At 31.5% G+C, this 19,269-nt stretch overlaps 1 protein-coding gene across 2 annotated transcripts in view; it reads right to left on the reverse strand.

The window, feature by feature from the left end:
* Positions 1 to 9,141: 9,141 nt before the first annotated feature.
* The window catches only part of LOC114332802 (gastrula zinc finger protein XlCGF57.1-like), a 62,486-nt gene continuing 52,358 nt past the window's right edge, over positions 9,142 to 19,269 (reverse strand). For both annotated transcript variants that reach the window (XM_050662263.1, XM_050662262.1), the window contains exon 2: positions 9,142 to 9,253. The gene's annotated coding sequence lies outside the window, so the exon portion shown is untranslated. The remainder of the gene's footprint in view (positions 9,254 to 19,269) is intronic.

The raw sequence follows: 19,269 nt of genomic DNA on the forward strand, positions 1-19,269 counted from the left end.
AATTACTGCCAGCAATTGTCAATGTCAACTTTGTTTGGGTTGCTGAAAACATAATATGAAATTACTTAATCAATTATGTTAATAATTGTTATGTTAATTGATTAACTAATCTCATAATTTTAATCAATTATGTTTTCAGCAACCCAATAAAAGTTGACATTGACAGTTTTGGTGACAGTAATTAAATATTTGATAGTGATCATTGTTGATTAGCGTTCGAACAACCGGCCCGTAGAGTTACAAAAATCATAGAATATAATTGCAATTAAATATATGCAGTAGAATAGCATTACTACTTAATTAAAGCAGAAGGAGATTCTTTCTTGTGTATATATGGGACTAAATCATTCAAATATCCTAGGTATATTAATAATGGGTTGAATACAATTTACTTTTTTAAATGATTTTGAGTAGGTATATAATAATTTTGAATTGGGGATAATGCATGTAGTACATCATTATAAATTCATCCTAACATGTAAACCATGGTGAAAAAGAGATTCAACTAAAGATTTATGTATCAAAATTAGTAGTTTTTCCCTTAAGTTTAACATAAGAGCATCTGATTACGTTAGGTACTGGATTATAATATCTAAAACTATTAAAATATTATGATTCCATTCAATAGGTACCTGTGAAGTTTTACATTAACAGTAAATTATAAAAAAATACAATTTCAGTGCAATAAAGGGAATTTTCTTCATTTTATATATTCATTTAGTTTATAATTGTTTATTCAAACGATCTTCAGATGGCTGCAATATTGGTTATAATTTTATATGAAACAATTACATATAATAGATCTATTATCTATAGACTTAATTAGATATATTGTTCAATAAGTCTAAGCAGATTGTAACCTACACAGATGATGTAAACTTGATGTGAAGAACCGCAAGGGACATTACAGAACTGTAATGTCTCTATACAAGAATGTCCTTTATTATACAATACAGCAGAAAGAAAATCCAGTAAGTAAGTAGGTATTTAATACAACCACATTAAAATGTATCTTAACACTTGTAAAAGAGTTTTGGGTTTAAGTTATTATACTAAAAACACTTAATGATATCTATAGATACATTCTATCTCAAGATATAAACACAAATTAAAACACTAACGATATTTAATAACAAAATATAGCCTCCAAACCACGTATCCTATTATGTTTACAAACAATTCGTAAAATTGATCGTCTGGGTGACGTCACGATGACAATATTTCATTTGTCATTGTCAAAGTTACCATACAACCTATGGTATAGGGACCTTGAAAGTTGGTCATCTCTTCCGTTCCGTCACGTTTCTCTTACGTTCCGTCAGGCGCTTGCGTTCGTTTATAAACACGAGTACACAAAATTCGGTGTTGATCTTTTCCACTGCGTCTCCGTTGCGTCTACGTCTACGCTACGTCAAACTATAAATCCAATTTAAGACAACTGAAGCGACTATAAAAAGCACCTGCGCGTGCAATGGTTACTCAAGGAGTGAGACTAGTTATGTTTTTTTACCTATATTTTTAACACCTGTAGGGTGAATGCGAAAACCAAAAAGTAAACTGTTTTGACATCGTATTGGGTATTTAAATTTATATAAATAGTAGTGCTCGCGCTGTCCATTTCGAACGTATTCAGAGTAAGTTCGGGATTAGTTTCCAATGCGCAGGCGTCAACGTAAACTTATCCTGGACATGCTCAGGATTTTTCGCTCCGCGAACAATTTTCGGATTTGTAATGTAATGGCGGGTTGCATACATTAAGGTTAGAGAAGGAAGCCTTTTGTTGTCCCTTTCTTATTTCGAAATCAATGTAAAAAAAATGCAATTTCAACAAATTTGTATGTCAACAAAGAGAAAGAGAATAAAAGCAACAGGCAAAGGATTAACTTTCTATTCAATAATTCAATGCCTAGAAGTTAGAAATTTGATTAGAGTCTTTCTTTATTATTTCGACAACATAATGTGGTATTTCTACGCCGCAATGCGGCTTACATTTTTGTAGCCTTAAAGATTGTTGATATTTAGATAAAATTACCTTTAACTTCCTGGGGGTTGAATATTATCTGAAGGAAGGAATAATTTAGTAAAGCAATCATTTCCAATTTTGATATGTATGTATTGAATTTGATAGGTTGTGGCATTGTGTTGTGGTTTATTACACCAAAAAAATAATAATATAACAAGACACAAAAAATAGTTTCAGAATAAGTTTAATGTGTTATTTATGTTTCATTATTTTAACTCATAAATTAAACTGAAAAATAAACCACAAGAATATGTAGGTAAGCTCATCTAGATCACAGATCACCTACCTCCTAAAGAGATTTAAGTGATCTGTGATATAGATAGAAGAAATTAAGTAAAAACAGAGTACAATTATACTGTAATAGATAATTATCGAATATCGAATGAAAATAATACTAGAAAAGGTACCTACCTACTTAATTATTTATAAACATACGAAATGGAAAACATTGACAAAAACAACTAAAAAAGCTTTAATATAAAAAATATTAAAATTTGTTTGAAGAATATTTAAACGATACAACACTTTACATAATTTCAAAACTTTAAAAACCAGAATCTACATCTACAAGTTGTTCCCAAAACAATATTTTAGGTTAAGAATTGGAAGGAGTAAGAACAGAATGTCAAGAAATTCTTTCTAAATATTTTGTGTGCCTGTGCGAACTTAAAATCCGAAACAAAATCCTCGAACGTCGAGAGCGTATCCCGGGCACGTTCAGGATCTTTTTTCTGTACTGCGCGAACACCGAATTAAAAATCCGGAGGGTATTCAGAGGGAAAGATTTGGACTCCGCGAACGCCCAATTTTGTAATGCGCAGCGTTCTCCCTCTGGGTATACCCAGGACGTACAGCGCGATCAAAGCTAATACATAAAGGACTTATTACCTGATGTGAAATTTATAAACGCATCTCAGATTACCGTCAAATATGGATATTTCACCTTTAAAAAACACACGCGCTCCTTTTTTTTATGACATTTTTGATAAAAATATGCAAATTTAAAAAATAAAATTTTAATATAAATGTCAAAATTTATGTTAAAGATGTTCTGTATAAATTTAATGTATTGATGGTGCTTTTAAAGGTATCAGAAAATGCCTGCATTTTTTATATTCTGTGTTTTCATTTTCTTTACATTCCAAAAATCTCAAGTAAAACCAAAATGGCGCATTAAACAATATTACCAATATTACTAAAAAAAATCCTTATAACCAACCTTAGACGGACAAGACAACTTTAGAAGTCCAATCGCCAACCAAACCCGACCGCGCCGACTATCAAAACCATTTTAGAACGCACCCTCTTATTGGGCGACAGAGGTCATGTGACCGGTGTCAAAAGTGTATCATTCTCATTAACAGCGTTGCCACATTTAGTAGATTTCTACTTTTTTGGTAGATTTTTGAAAAATTCTATAGTTTATTTTTTAACCAGGAGGAGTAAACTTAAAAGGCAGATTCACGCCTAAGAAAGTCACTAGAATAACAACCAAATACATCTTCTTTTTTGGTTGATCATGTCGGCCCTCAACGGTAATCCATAAATATTATATTATATTAATACGTCGCTAAAGAGTTCTAAAAACGACTGCTTTTTATATAAAAGCAGACTAACAATCATTAAAGGAATAACACAGTTAACAAAAAATCGCCGGTATAACTTAACTAACCTATGAAATTCCACTAGTGTCAAAATTTGATAAATGTCATTACTGTCAAAATTTTATAAGAGTGGAGTAAACTTGCCTGCAGTTGGACCAATTACAAACAAGCATTACAGCGCGGTAAATTTGAATCACTCCACGACCACGCAACTCGAAACACAAGTACGCAAACACGGTTGCGTGAAGCGTGGCTCGCAATCGTGAAATTTACGAGACTTGCTCGACCTGTAGATTCTTGTAAAACAAACCATTGGTAGGCAATATTTTTTAGTAGATTTTTGGTATATTTTAACAGAATTTAATCCATTTTTTTCGAATCATGAGGAAACCGTAATAAGTATTTTTGAAAAATTTAAACGCAGAATGAAAGACTGCATTATTTAGAAAAACCAAAACGTTTCTTTTGAACGAGATATTTGGAATTAAGTCACACTAAATTTTTTCGAAAATGAAATTTTGTCCGAAATGTTTAAACAAATTAAAAGAGGAGTTGTTATAATTTTTAAATTTAAATATTTATTGTTATAAATAACAAACTTTTGTTATAGAAAAAGACAGCAAATACAAAATAAGTGATTGATGTGATCGTTCATGTGTATTCTTTAATTTTCCGACCATACATAACTTTTTACGTACATACCTATATTGAGTATTTTTGGAGTTATTATCAAAAGAAAATGAAAATTACGATAATTTTAAAAATTCTGATTTTTGAAATTATATTTTTTTTCAAAAATATGCATTCTAAACATGCCAAAATTGTTGAAATCATTACTTATGTTAATATAAAGAAATTTTTCTAAGGATAACTATAAATTTAAATTTTTGTGGAAATGGTGAAATGTGAAAATGTTTTATTTTACACTTTTTCCTGAAGGGTTCTCTTATTTTCTTATTATAACTTGCTTAATTGTGATGTTATTAACTTCTACTTGAGCTCATTTCATAGGTACTCCGAAGTACTTTGACAAGTGCGTAGCAGGTATATTTCATAAAATACATCGTTTTCCAGTTTAAGGTTGAATACTTAGATTTGAGTAGTCGTCGAAAAAAATATACATTCAATTACCCATTTAACATTAGCTTAGTTCTTTAAGTGACTAGTGACTATAGTGTATTCAGCTTTTTATTATTTTCAATTTTGGTAAAAATATTAACTTTTTTGTAAAAGCTTATAGTTTTTGAGTTATACGTGAAAAACAGCTTTAAAACATGCATTTTTTATGAAAAAAATAAAATCTGTGATCTTTAATAACTCTTGATTTATATTAATAACTTTATATAACAAATTTTTCTTAGAATTTGTCTCTCTATCGATTTATGGTATTATTAAAAAAATAATTTTCACCCCTGAGAAGGGGTGGCATGTGGTATCCACCACCACAGTAAAAACGCAAGTTGGCATCATGTCACCTTTGTTCCTTGAGGTATCCTCTAATTCAGGGGTCACCAATTAGCGGACCGCGGTCCGCATCCGGACCGTGAGCTACTTTTGTGCGGACCGTCATTAAATTCAGATTATAGCGTTTGGCAATTTTGAAAATGTTTGGCCATGAAATTGTATATTATGTTTGACTCAACTTATGTGTGCGAAGCCGCTTTATCCAGAATAAACTTTATTAAAAATTGGTACAGATCTCAGCTAACAGATGAATATCTAAACTCCCTAATGAGAATCAATTGCACCAAACTCACTCCAAACTTTGTACACTTCGCGTCAATAAAAACTGGTACACTTTTTTTTTCCAATGTAAACCTGTGTTGAGACTGGACACAATGGCTCGTGAATCACGGCGTTGTTGCCAGCACAGATAATGGAATTGCACTAAATCTAAATACAAAAAATAACTCATAGGAAACTCAATGTAAAATTCTAAACTGTTAAATTCCTGCTTCTCTAATAATTTTACAACAAAAGTCATGAAGAGCTATTTGTAGAGGATTAAAATCTGTATTAAAAACAAAAGTTAAAATTGTTCTAGGATTTAAACATTCCAAAATTTTGAAAAATACCTACATTTGCCACAGTAGGTAGGTGTGTAAAAGTTAGGCCCACGTTATTATTTACCTTATTGTTCGCACACTATTGACTGAACAAAACTTCTTTATTATTATTATTAGTTTCTCCTCAACTGAGGCTATCTTATCAATTTTATTATTTTTTAAACAAGAAACAACAAAATAAAAATTTTGACAGTTCAAATTGTCAATATTTATAATAACTTCACTGTGACCGAACGCAACCGATACACATTATGGTAATGTGTGTGGCCTAACTTTGGCGTATTTCTGTGAAAAATTATATTTTTACAAAATTTTGGAATATGTTTAATTCGTAGAACAATTTTAACAGTTGTTTTCAATACAGATTTTAATCCTCCAGAAATAGTTGTTTATTTGTTTTGATATAAAATAATTAGGGAAGCAGGAATTCAACAGTTTTTACATTGAATATGGCCCGTTTTCCAATTCACCATCCGGTACAAAATTTTTAGACAGAACTCAGAATTCTAGTCAGAATTCAATGTGTTTAATAAAACGCATTGAACATTTTGACAGGCGACATTTTTCACCTATGTCCTTAATATTTCAGCAGTTTCGAATTTTATTGTAATACATAATATTTAAGTTCCACACTTGTTCACTGTAAAAGTTATTCATTTTGTATTAATTTCAAATTTTAATATTTCCAGTGTGTTTTATTTATTAGTATCCCACAACTCTGAAAGAGTTTTGTGCTACACTTTACGAGAAACCCTTCACACTTCTCGATTTTAAATTAAACATAATAATTTAATGTCATGTCTAGAGTTATTATCTGTCCTTCATGCCATACTTAATTGAGATGATGGAACATTACAAAATGAATAAGAGAATTTTTTAGGATGCATGTTTAAATAAATGTGACTGACTAATCGAGAATTCTCGATGTTCTTTTAATTTTTAGTAAACCTACTAAAAACTTGCGGTCTGCCGCACAGCCCTGCTTTTAGCTGGTTTGATATAATATTTTAGTTGAACTGGCAACGTTGCCTAGAAATAAGAATGACATATGTGATAAGATCAATTTACACAACTAGAAAAACACGATTTTCGGTTATAAGACTTGTACCAGTTTTTTTTGACGCCAAGTGTACATAAGGTACATACTTTGTACTCAGGTTGTACATAATAATAAATGCCATTTTTCTCACTGATAATTTTGTAAAGAATGACAAATTTTCTGATTCGGTTTTTTTTTTTGTGGATTCCTGTTCAAAAATGTCGCCTTAAACAAATCAGAAGGGGCACGGGATGCCGGGCAAAACAATCTTTTTATATAAATTCAAAATTACCTTTTAGCCCCGAAAATTGTATTTAAAAAAATGTCTCGTGTCATTTTTTTCAAGAGTTGATGGTTTTCGAGTTATAAGCGATTTAAAATCTGAAAAATGTGAAAATACCTACGCATTTTCGAGGTTTGAAAACTCATATGTAAATTATTAGTTTTCAGGTTGCCAAGTGCCTAAATTGAAGTTTATAAATTCAATTTCAAGATTCTAACGAGTAATAGGGACTTACTTCAATATAGACCGTTGTTTTTTAATTGTTAATTATGCGAGTCCACTCGACTTTTAAGTCGCACTTATTATACATATTATACGTACTTATGCAAAGAATGCCCAACAAATACTTCACATTTATTAAAATTTTATAATTTATTATTAACATAATTTTTTCTTAATGATTTATTTATTTATTCAATTCATTATTGCCAATGTGCTAATTAAATACGCCAATAAAAACAAACGGTCGAAATTGAAATAAACCCCGGTAACTCATCAGAATCTTGAAATTGAATGTTTAAACTTCAATTTAGGCACTTGACAACCGCAAAAATAATAATGTAGGTACCTACACGTGAATATTCAAGCTTCGAAAATGCTTATTTTCTCATTTTCAGTTTATAAATCGCTTAAAACTTGAAATCTATAAAGTTTTGAGAAAAATGACAGAAAATCTTTTTTGTTTAAGATGGCCCAAAAATGCTAAAAATATATTTTCGGGAGAAAAAAGGTGATGTTTTAGATTTATTGAAAAACTGTTAAAAACAATTTCTGCATAAAAATTTCGCACTGCACCCTTCTGACTTGTTTACCGAATTGTAACAACCAGACAGGTAGTGTTAACTCCGGACCCCGGAAGTGTCATAGGTTTTCGAAACGGACCCTCAGGAAATATAATTGGTGACCCCTGCTCTAATTAGTCACCAATTTTCATGAAAATCTATGAGGTTCAACGAAATCGGAGGTGATAATCTTCAGTGACTGCATTAAGTGGATTGAAAGATATTTTCCCTAATTTTGACATTGCTTTGCATATTTATTTGTGCATCCCAGTTGCCAACGTATCCGCTGCTGGTCATTTTCGAAAACGTCAAGAATTAAAAATAATTTCCCACCAAGTAAGACGCAAGAACGTGTTAACAATTTGTCGATTATGTCAAGAAAAAAAAAATTCGAAAAGTTTTTTTGAAAAGAAGTCTCGGATGTGATCGAACTGGAATGACAATTTTTCTGTTATACAATATAAACATCGTAGTTTAAATCCATAAAAAATTCTGCAATGTTTTTTTTCGCAAAAACAGTACATGTTTGACGGGCGGCTACTAGAGAATTGCCTAGGGCGTCAATTGAGCTAAACGCGGTCTTGTTCACCAGTATGCACACTCATATGCAATTTCAAAACATATTTTCTTGAAAACTGTTTATTGCACATTTCACATTCAAATGGTTTGTCAACAGTATGCAATATCATATGTCTTTTTAAACTACCCTTTCTTGAAAACTGTTTGGTGCAAATTTCACATGCAACTGGTTGTTCCCCAGTATGTAATTTCATATGCATTGTTAAATTTGCTTTTAGTGAGAAATGTTTGGTGCAAATTTCACATTTAAATGGTTTTTCACCGGTATGCACACTCATATGCCTTTTTAAATGTGCCTTTGTTGAAAACTGTTTGGTGCAACCTTCACATCCAAATGGTTTTTCACCAGTATGCACTCTCATATGCAATTTTAAAACTTGTTTTGTTGAAAACTGTTTGGTGCAAATTTCACATTCAAATGGTTTTTCACCAGTATGAACTCTGATATGCGATTTTAAAAGTGGTTTCGTTGAAAACTGTTTGGTGCAGATTTCACACTTAAAGAATTTTTCACCAGGATGCACTGTCATATGCGATTGTAAACCGTCTTTCGTTGAAAACTGTTTTTTGCACATTTCACATTCAAATGGTTTTTCACCAGTATGCACTCTCATATGCAATTTTAAAACTTGTTTTGTTGAAAACTGTTTGGTGCAAATTTCACATGCAAAAGGTTTTTTACCAGTGTGTATCCTCATATGTAGTTCTAAACGATAATTGTTTGAAAATGGTTTCTTGCAAATGATACATATAAAACGTTGTCCTCCAGTGTTCACATTGGTAGTGGAAGTTATATACTGTTTCAAATTCCTGTCAGTTCTAGCATGATGTGTTAAGAGGTTACTGGCAGCAGTTTTCATGTCATTACAAGAGAAACCTAAAATGATAATTACTTATTAAATCAGAATAATGCAATTAAGGGGAAAGGCGCAAAATGTCGCCTGTCAAAATTTTCAATGTGTTTTAAATGTATTCATTTTTTTCAAATCCTGAGAAAACTAATAAGTAAATTTGAAAAATTTAAACGCAGAATGAAAGATTACGTTATTGCCGAGGGTCGAAAACTGAAAACTGTAATGTTTATTTTAATAAGTTACAGGGTTGAAAATAAAAGGTTATAAGAGGCACAAGCGCATAAGCTCTCCATTAGTGCGAGAGAGAAGGACAATGAACCCAATAGGTCAATCAATTTCGATATTTTATTTTTAAAATCATCAGATAATATCTATGTTTTTGAAAAGGGACTTGAAAACTACTTGCAATCTACAAGACCTGGACCAGACACAATTATTTTATTAGGGTGGAAATCATATAGTAGTGTTTTCCCGTTTTATCTAGGTTGGCTAGAGATATTTTGTGTTAGTGCAGCCGATATGTGAAACAATTGTGCATTTAATGATAGAAGTATATAATTTGGATCACATATACTATACATATAAGGGTTCAAATTTAGATATGAGGCCATCTCAGATTTTGGCTGTTACAAAAATGGCGGGCATTCAAAATGGCGACTATACGTATGTGACTAATAGCACGATAACTTTTGAACGAAAAGTCCGATTTCAACCAAATTTGGTACATAGGTTATTTTTTAAGTATAAGATGGAGGTATTGAACTGGAAGAATCGGTTTACCAAAAGTTGTGTTTTTCCTGGTTTTATGTAAAAATATGTTGTGTTTTTTTTCAATTCTTTCACCCTGTATGTATTAATTTGTCAAAAAGCGTAAAAATATTTTGAACTTTTTAGTTATATTAATTACCATTTAATAAATGCATAACGTATCTTCACATGTACCTATGTGCGGCAGATTCGTACAAATATTATAAGAAGTATTGTGCATTTAATGGTATAAGCATTTAATTTGGACCACATATATTGCACATATAAAGGTTCAAATTTAAATATGCGGTCATCTCAGTTTTTGTTGTTGTTGTTGTTTAGTCAAAAATATGACCCTAAATAGGAAGGACCGTAAAATCCACACCCTTGGACCAAAATGGATGGTTGACATATGGATGGGTGAGTCTTTTCTTGAACTTTAAGAAGGAAGTTAACCCAATTTTCAGTTCAGTCAGATTTAGAAAATCGAAAATTTCATGTATATACAGGGTGTCCCCGAAAATAGTGCGTTCCTTAAAGGTATAGATAGAAGGCACCATGTAGAGCAAAAAAGTCTTATAACATTTTTTTCTAAATTCAGCCGTTTGACCAAAAAACGAAAATACATTTTGATATGCAAATTGAAGCCTGGCAACACCGTGGAACACAAAAGCTTAAGGTTGACACATTTAAAAATAGTAGGTTTGTAGGTCATTTTGTATCTGGTAGGTAGTACAGTAAAAAGGTAAATATCAACCAAATGTTTACATTTTTTCACCCTGTCCTCGTCCCCTCACATCAAACAAACCAAGATATTAATAGCAAAAATGCCACATTATTAAAGCAAGAAATAATTATTTGGCAGGTAGGCACGTACATCTAGGGGTGGCAATAACCCTAATTCACACTTCAAAAATAGTAAATAAACAAGGGGTTCCATTGATTAAATTTCCAGTCACAGGTTCTTCTAAGCCATGTTGCCAGCTTTAAATTGATGAAAATAAAAATGTACTAATATGGGAAACAATGTAATTTTTTTTCGAAACGATTAACTTTAGGAAAAAATGTTATAGGACTTTTTTGTTCTAAATTGTGTATTATATCCACACCTTAAAGGAACGCACTATTTTCGGGGACACCCTGTATAGTGTCGCATGTAGGGGGGTTTGGGTGCGCGCCACTGGCGAGAACTGCCGTTCTCTGGTAATGCGTTTTCAAATTAAAATAGTTTATTAAATCAGTAAATTAAGGATATTATTTATCGTGAGTGATGTCCGACGATCCAATTAAATGGTCGTTATGTTATCACGAAACCAGAAACCAGAAGTCGATTAATAAGTAAGTTTTTACTTTTATTTTTATTAAAAATAAAGGAACAATTATTATTTTAAAATGTTTCCTAATCAGACGCCAACTGAGGCAATATTAGTCCAGGAAAAGAAAGTTTTATTTTCAGAAAATGCACAACGTTCGCAAAATGAACAAGCATTATATAATGCATGGGTTCAATCAGAAAATAATGTACAAAAACTTAATATAGATAATCAGCGCCTAAATCAAATAATTATCGCAATGGAGCAAAGATTAGCAAAGCTTCAGAATACCCAACAAGATGTAGGGTCAACAGCAAGCGCCGATAAAACAAAAACCGAAGAAAAAACAGACAAATCTGAATATTTTACCGATGAAGAAGATTTAGCCAACGAAACGGAGTGGATAAGACAAAAGAACAGGAGGACCAAAAAACGCAAAATGGATGCTTCATTATCTCCTACCTCTCCAGAGAGAGCAACAGCAGTAAAGCACATTCAAAAGCCAAAACTGCCACCTCCGGTTATAGTAGAAGGTTTCGAAGATGCTGCCAACTTAAGTAAGACTCTAGTCGATGCTAGTATTAAATTCACCATGAAAATAATAAACAGTGGAGTCATAAAAATCAATACACCCGACAGTAATGAGTATAGAAAACTAATAAACAGTTTAAACACGAGTAAACTTTCCTATCACACATATGAAAATAAACAAGAAAGGCCAATCAGAGTAATGGTTAAGAAACTACATCATTCCTATCAGCCTAATGACATAGTAAAGGAGCTACAAAGAAGAGGATATAAAGCTATACAATAAGAAATTGAAGTGGAGAATTAAAAAACCTCTTGATATGTTCATCCTGACGTTCAGACAAGATGAAGATATAAACAAAATCTTTGGAATAACTGACATTTTGAGCATGAGAGTAGAAATTGAACCACTAAGGAGCTTCAAGCTGGTACCACAGTGCAAAAGATGCCAGGCATATGGTCATACCTGGAAATATTGTAATAAGGAACCAAGATGTGTAATGCATCGGTAAGCACCTTACCAAAGATTGTCAGAAACCACTAAAAGAGGAACCAAAGTGTATCCATTGTGGTGAAAATCATCCTGCAAGCTACCGAGGATGTTATGTAGCCAAAAAATACAAAAGCTGAAAAATCAGAGAACAAATAAGGCTAGTCTACCAAAACCACCACAAAGGGTCAATGAGAACGAAAAGCCAAAAGCACAAAACGTCACTGCAAATAGAAAATACAGTGATGTAGTTAATAATGTAAAACAAACGGATCAAGAATTGGAAACCGAGAATACATTAAAAATAATACTAGAAAAACTCATCAAGATAGATGACAAAATAACACAAATAGATATACGCGTTACTAGATTGGAACATAGCGCTAAAGGAGCTATACCGAAAATTCGAAATGGCTAAGCACCTACGAATCATGGAATGGAATGCCAATGGGCTTTTACAACATAAAAATGAACTGCAAACTATCCTAGATACAGAAGAAGTTGATTTATATCTCATAGCTGAAACACATTTCACGAAACAATATTTTATAAAGTTTAGAGGATACAGGGTATACCACACTATACATCCTGACAATGCAGCCAAAGGAGGCAGCGCACTAATAATAAAAGATAACATTGAACATTATGAGGAGCTAAAATATGAAACAGAACATATACAAGCAACTACGGTATGTGTCAAACTCAAAACTAATTGCGAAGTTAATGTAAGCTCAATTTATAGCCCCCTAGGCATTCCATTAAAAAAGAACAGTATGTATAATATTTGAAAAGCTTGCGAAAAAGATATATCATTGGAGGTGACTTTAATGCAAAGCACACCCAATGGGGATCAAGATTAACAACAACTAAAGGAAAAGAGTTACTGGCAGCCATAAAAGAAGAGAAATGTGAAGTAATATCAACAGGTAGACCGACTTATTGGCCAACAGATACAAACAAAATACCGGACTTAATTGATTTCTTTGTTATTAAAAATATTTCATCCAACTATGTAGATATTAATGAAGGTTGGGATATGAATTCAGATCATTCACCCATAATACTCACTGTGAGTGACACGATTATCAGAAAGGGTTGTAACCCAATACTAACAAATAAACTAACAGACTGGGAAAGCTTTAGATCAATCCTTGAAGATAGAATTGAACTAGCAGTACCATTAAAAAAACCTGAACAACTAGATGAGGAAGTTGAGTTGCTTTTACAAAATATACAAAAATCAGCAAGGGAAAGTACTCCTACTATAAGATCAAACGTCAAAGGAAACAACTATCCGAACGAAATTAAAAAGTTAATCAAAGAGAAACGAAAACTTAGAAGGAAGTGGCAACAAACCAGAGCACCCCAAGATAAAACAAATTTAAACAATGCTAGTCAAAAACTTAAAAGAGAGATTAAAAATATTAAAAATGAGTCAATCAGTTATTACCTGAGAGAGTTGACAGATGATAGTAGCATAGAGTACTCTCTATGGAAAGCTACAAAAAGGCTAAAAAGACCAGTAACCCATTCTTCACCCATTAGACTAGAAGATGGTAGCTGGGCTAGAAGTGATGAGCAAAAGGCAGAGAGATTTGCCACATATTTAGAAAATACATTTAAACCGCATGATGACCAAAATAATGATCAAATATCGACAGAGACTAATCAGACAGAGGAGAGAATCAGACCAACATCCCCGAAGGAAGTAGCTGATGAAATAAAAGACTAAAGATAGAATATAAATCCTAAGAAGGCACCAGGATCTAATTACTGGCGAATTACTAAAAAACCTGCCTCGTAAACCCATAGTCAAATTGACCAACATCATCAATGCTGCATTTAGATTGAGATATGTTCCAAATTTATGGAAAATAGCTGAGGTTATAATGATACCAAAACCAGGAAAATCACCAAATGAAGTGTCTTCATATAGACCATTATCACTTTTACCAGTGATGTCGAAGCTTTTTGAGAAACTTTTGCTAAAAAGAATAAAACCAATAATAGAAGAGAAAAAAATGATTCCAAACCACCAATTTGGCTTCAGAAATAAACATTCTACGATTGATCAGGTACACAGAATGACTAACATAATTGGGAAATCATTAGAAGAAAAGAAAGTCTGTTCTACAATCTTTTTAGACGTAGCTAAGGCCTTCGACAAAGTTTGGCATGAAAGTTTAGTCTACAAACTCAAAATTGTTATGCCTAAACAATATTCAGAAATTTTACAATCATATATATCTGACAGATATTTCAGAATTAAGCAAGAAGACGTGTACACTGATCTAAAAGAAATCAGAGCAGGACTCCCTCAAGGAAGTGTATTAGGTCCTGTTCTCTACCTGTTATACACACGCGATATACCTGAAATGGAAAATGATACTATAGCCACATTTGCAGATGACACCGCTATCTTAGCAATAGGTGATGCCAGCGAAGAAGCAGCAGAAAAATTACAGTTGGCAATAAATAAAATACACAACTGGACTAAAAAATAGAAAATCAATTCAAAATCGTAAAAAATAGAAAATCATTCCAATTAGAATAAATGATGCCCAAATACCATATGCATCTTCTGCAAAATATTTAGGTATCACACTTGATGCAAGGCTTCGCTGGAAAGTCCATATTAAAAAGAAAAGGGAAGAATTAGGTATCCGTTACAAAAAAATGTATTGGCTGATGGGAAGAAACTCTGCATTGTCCACATATAACAAAATACTTTTATACAAACAAATACTTAGACCAGTATGGATGCATGGTTGCCAACTCTGGGGCTGTGCCAATTCAAGTAATATTCAGATTATCCAGAGATTCTAGAATAAAGTATTACGGAACATCGTTGATGCTCCTTGGTATATCCGAAATGTCGACCTCCACAAGGATCTTGAGATGGAAGATGTAGACAAAGTAATCAAGAAGATGGCAGGTAGTCACGAACAACGGCTCCATAGTCATGTAAACATCGAGGCCATCCAGCTCCTCGATAATACTGGGCTAGAAAGAAGACTCAAACGAAGAAAACCATTTGAGTTAGTGTAAAGTGTTAGTGTAAAAGCAGAGCATAGTGTTGTGTGTTAGTTTTAGTTTTAAAATTTCATACTTGCTAAAGAAAATAAGAGGACACAGGACACCATAGGGTTAAGATCTTAGATTATGTATCATTTAGTAATATAAGTTAAAGAAGAACTGATAACTGGTCAACTGATGACCAGATTTCAATAGTCTAAACACAGCTTGTGTTTAATAAAAAAAAAATATTGCAGTACTGAAAATAGAGCAGACAGCTAGTGAATTTTTTCCTTATGGAAAAATACTGTATCTTTCATTTGCAATTTTCTAAATTAAAATCGGTTATCTACCACAACGTCAGGAATTTTTTTAAATAATCATTAATTTTTGGTGCTACGCGCAGGACAGCCGATACGTTTGCTCTGATTGGGCATTCCAATGACCTTTGATAATGATTGGTAAATTTTAATTTTTAGTACATTTCGATATAAATAAATAAATTTGTTTATTGCAAAATAAAAACACATAGATACTCTGTCCTTCGAAATAACACTTTTTTATCAAAAACTTTCTTTGTTCATATATTTTAACACAGAGAATAAAAGTTTATTATTTTTAAACATATGCAATTGTTTAAACAATATTGCACAAACAATAATCAAAAAAATCCAAAAGTAGACTTTAAAAAAGGAAAAAATCCTAAAAAAACTTGAAAATTACAACAAAAATTGCTATAAAAATAGAAAGCTGCTTACAAAATCACATAAAATTAATATAAATACCTATATTGATGCTGTTAAACCATGAAAGAATAAAAATAATGACATAGCCATAATTTATTCGAATTGTAAACGAACTCTCGCGCATCTGCGGAATAATTGAAATTTGACATACATTTACAATGTTGCCAGATTTATAATTGATTTTTACGTAGTGAAAATGCATGTTTTATTTTTATAACACTTTTTGTTGTAATTTTCGATTTTTCCATGAATTTTTTCCTTTTTTTTTGAGTCTTTTTTGGATTTATTTTATGTTTCAACAAGAAAATACACAAAAAAGCATATTTTAAAAAAAAGCAAAAAAATTGTTATATTTTTATAATACAGGGTGATTGATTAATGGGGTAAAGCTCAATAGATCCGCTATAGTAATAGGTAGCAATAAAAGTTAATAACAAAAATTTTAGCCACCTTTGAGCTTCACATAACAAAATTAGTTAGAATGTTACAGAGCGTTCGATAACACAGTGGCAGACCAAACTTATGTTTTTTTAAATGGAACACCCTATATTTTATTTTAAAGTCGAAATCCTGTTAACTTTTCCATTACAAAAATATAAAGATTTGTTATGTTATACAGGGTATTTACAAAGTTCTAACCAATTTTATATGAAAATCGTAACAAGTTCAACTGCCTGTATAAATTAAAATAAGCAAAACATCAATGGTTTATTAATGCCATATTTTTTTACGTATTGTCAAAATTTTCAAGAATTATTGATATTGCTAATTTTCTTTATATCAAATACAGAGTGAGTCAAAACGCAAGTACATTATTTTCTCAGTAATTTTAAATGGAACACCCTGTATTTTTTACCACTATTGAAAAGTACCATTACCGTACTTTAATTTCTAGATAACATTCCTTATGTCTAAATTTATTAGTTTTCGAGATATTTTCATTTTTCAATGGACCAGTAGCGTGGCCACCCAAATCACCAGAATTTAATGAACTGGACTGATTTTTTTTGGGTTTACGTTAATAATGAAGTCTATAAAATACCTCCAACAACAAGGGATGAGATGAAAAATAGAATACAAAGTGTTTTCGATGTGTTAATTTACAAATGCTTCGTAGAGTAAGTACTAGTAAGTTGCTCATTCAATGATCGTTTTTAGGCGTGCATAAATGTGTTAGGATGTAATTTTGAACACCTTATGTAATTAAATATTAAAAATATTTTATTAAAACTAACTTCTAATTTTTTCAAACATGTTTTTTTGCAAAATGTATTACTTATAAATTATTTTTCGTTCTTTATTTGTTACATTGCTACATTTACATACAAAAGTAGTGTTCAATTGTCTTCGCAAAATGTTGTATTTTGTGTTTGTGTGTTTTTTGCAAAATTTATTACTAATTTTCTTTCTTTATTTGTTACATTTACATAAAAAAGTAGTTTTTAATTGTTTCAAAAATGTTGCATGTTGTGATTGTGTTTTTTTTGTAAAATGTATTACTAATAAATTATTTTTACTTCTTTATTTGCTACAGTGTTACATTGATTACCGGATTGATAATCAGTAATCGTCAATTGTCAATTCAGTCATGGCTTACTTAAAATTTAGATAAATTTAGACACCTAAATCAAATAATGTGCTCTGAAAAATAACAATATCTCGAAAACTAATAAATTTGGACATAGGCAATGTTATATAAAAATTAAAGTAAGGTAATGCTACTTTTCAATGATATAAAATACAGGGTATTCCATTAAACATTACTGAGAAAATAAGGTACTTGCGTTTTGACTCACCCTGTATTTGATATAAAGAAAATTAGCAATGTCAATAATTCCTGAAAATTTTGACAATAAATAAAAAAATATGGCATTAACAAACCATTGCTGTTGTGCTTATTTTTATTTATACAGGGAGTTGAACTTGTTACGATTTTCATATAAAATTGGTTATAACTTTGTAAATACCCTGTATAACATAACAAACCTTTATATATTTTTGTGATGGAGAAGTTAACAGAATTTCAAATATAAAATAAAATATAGGGTGTTCCATTTAAAAAAAACATAAGTTTGGTCTGCCACTGTGTTATCGAACACCCTGTAACATTCTAACTAATTTTGTAATGTGAAGCTCAAAGTTGGCTACAATTTTTGTTATTAACTTTTATTGCTATCTATTACTATAGCGGATCTATTGAGCTTTACCCCACTAATCAATCACCCTGTATATAAGAATTTTAAATAATAGTATACATACAGGAGTCTTTATGTTTGTACTTACATTATAACATCTTTGTTAAGTTCCGTAGAGCAACTTTCACACAAAACACAACCCGTCATTTTGTTTCCACAAAAACACAACTTCACTAGACAAAAGACAGAGGAACAAAGAAATAAATGATCCCTTCAACTTGGTGTAAAATGTATAGGCTCTGATGAGCTTCGCTGGTGGCGCTCCTGGCGGATTACTAATTCAACTTTCACTGGTAATTTTCAAATTTATTATTTAATTGATTTTTTAAGATTTTGCTAATCATTTTGACGTTCTATTGATAAAATATGAATTTCTTACTTCGGATACTTTCACAATTATCGTGTAGATGGCGCTAAGATTACCGTTTATTTCAATCAACAATATTACGGAACATTAAAAAAACTTAAATTCAGTATTTAAAACGTAAGTATATTTAAGGTAAAAATATATACCACAGCTTTGACCAACTAATATTTTTAAAAATTAATGTTCTTACTTTTAATTTTAAATTTATCACTTTGACATTTATGTCAAATTTCCAGTAAACGTTTACAGACTTGCCACTACTGGTGCTCGCGAATTTGTAAATATCCCCTCTACGTACGAGCTCACAGCGTATAGGTCTGATTAGAAGGTTGTCAAATTTACGTTTTTAGAAATATTATTACACCCCAGTACTATAACATTAGAAAAGTTAAAATAAATAACCCTGTTTCTATATGTAACTTTGTTTTAAAATTTATTTGGCAACAACTTTTCCCCCTATTTTAATAAACAGGTTTGACTATCTGGAACTTCTTCAAAAGGGTGAGACAATGTTACTACAAAGTACACCCATACCTCGCTTTACGGCCTAGATACGTTCAGAGCTGGGCAATACCCGGGTACAAGTACCCGAATTTTGTACTCTGAGTACATTTCGGGTACTCAGTACCCGTTACCCG

This window comes from Diabrotica virgifera, chromosome 9 (assembly GCF_917563875.1).
Source record: "Diabrotica virgifera virgifera chromosome 9, PGI_DIABVI_V3a".
Classification (NCBI taxonomy): Eukaryota; Metazoa; Arthropoda; class Insecta; order Coleoptera; family Chrysomelidae; genus Diabrotica; species Diabrotica virgifera.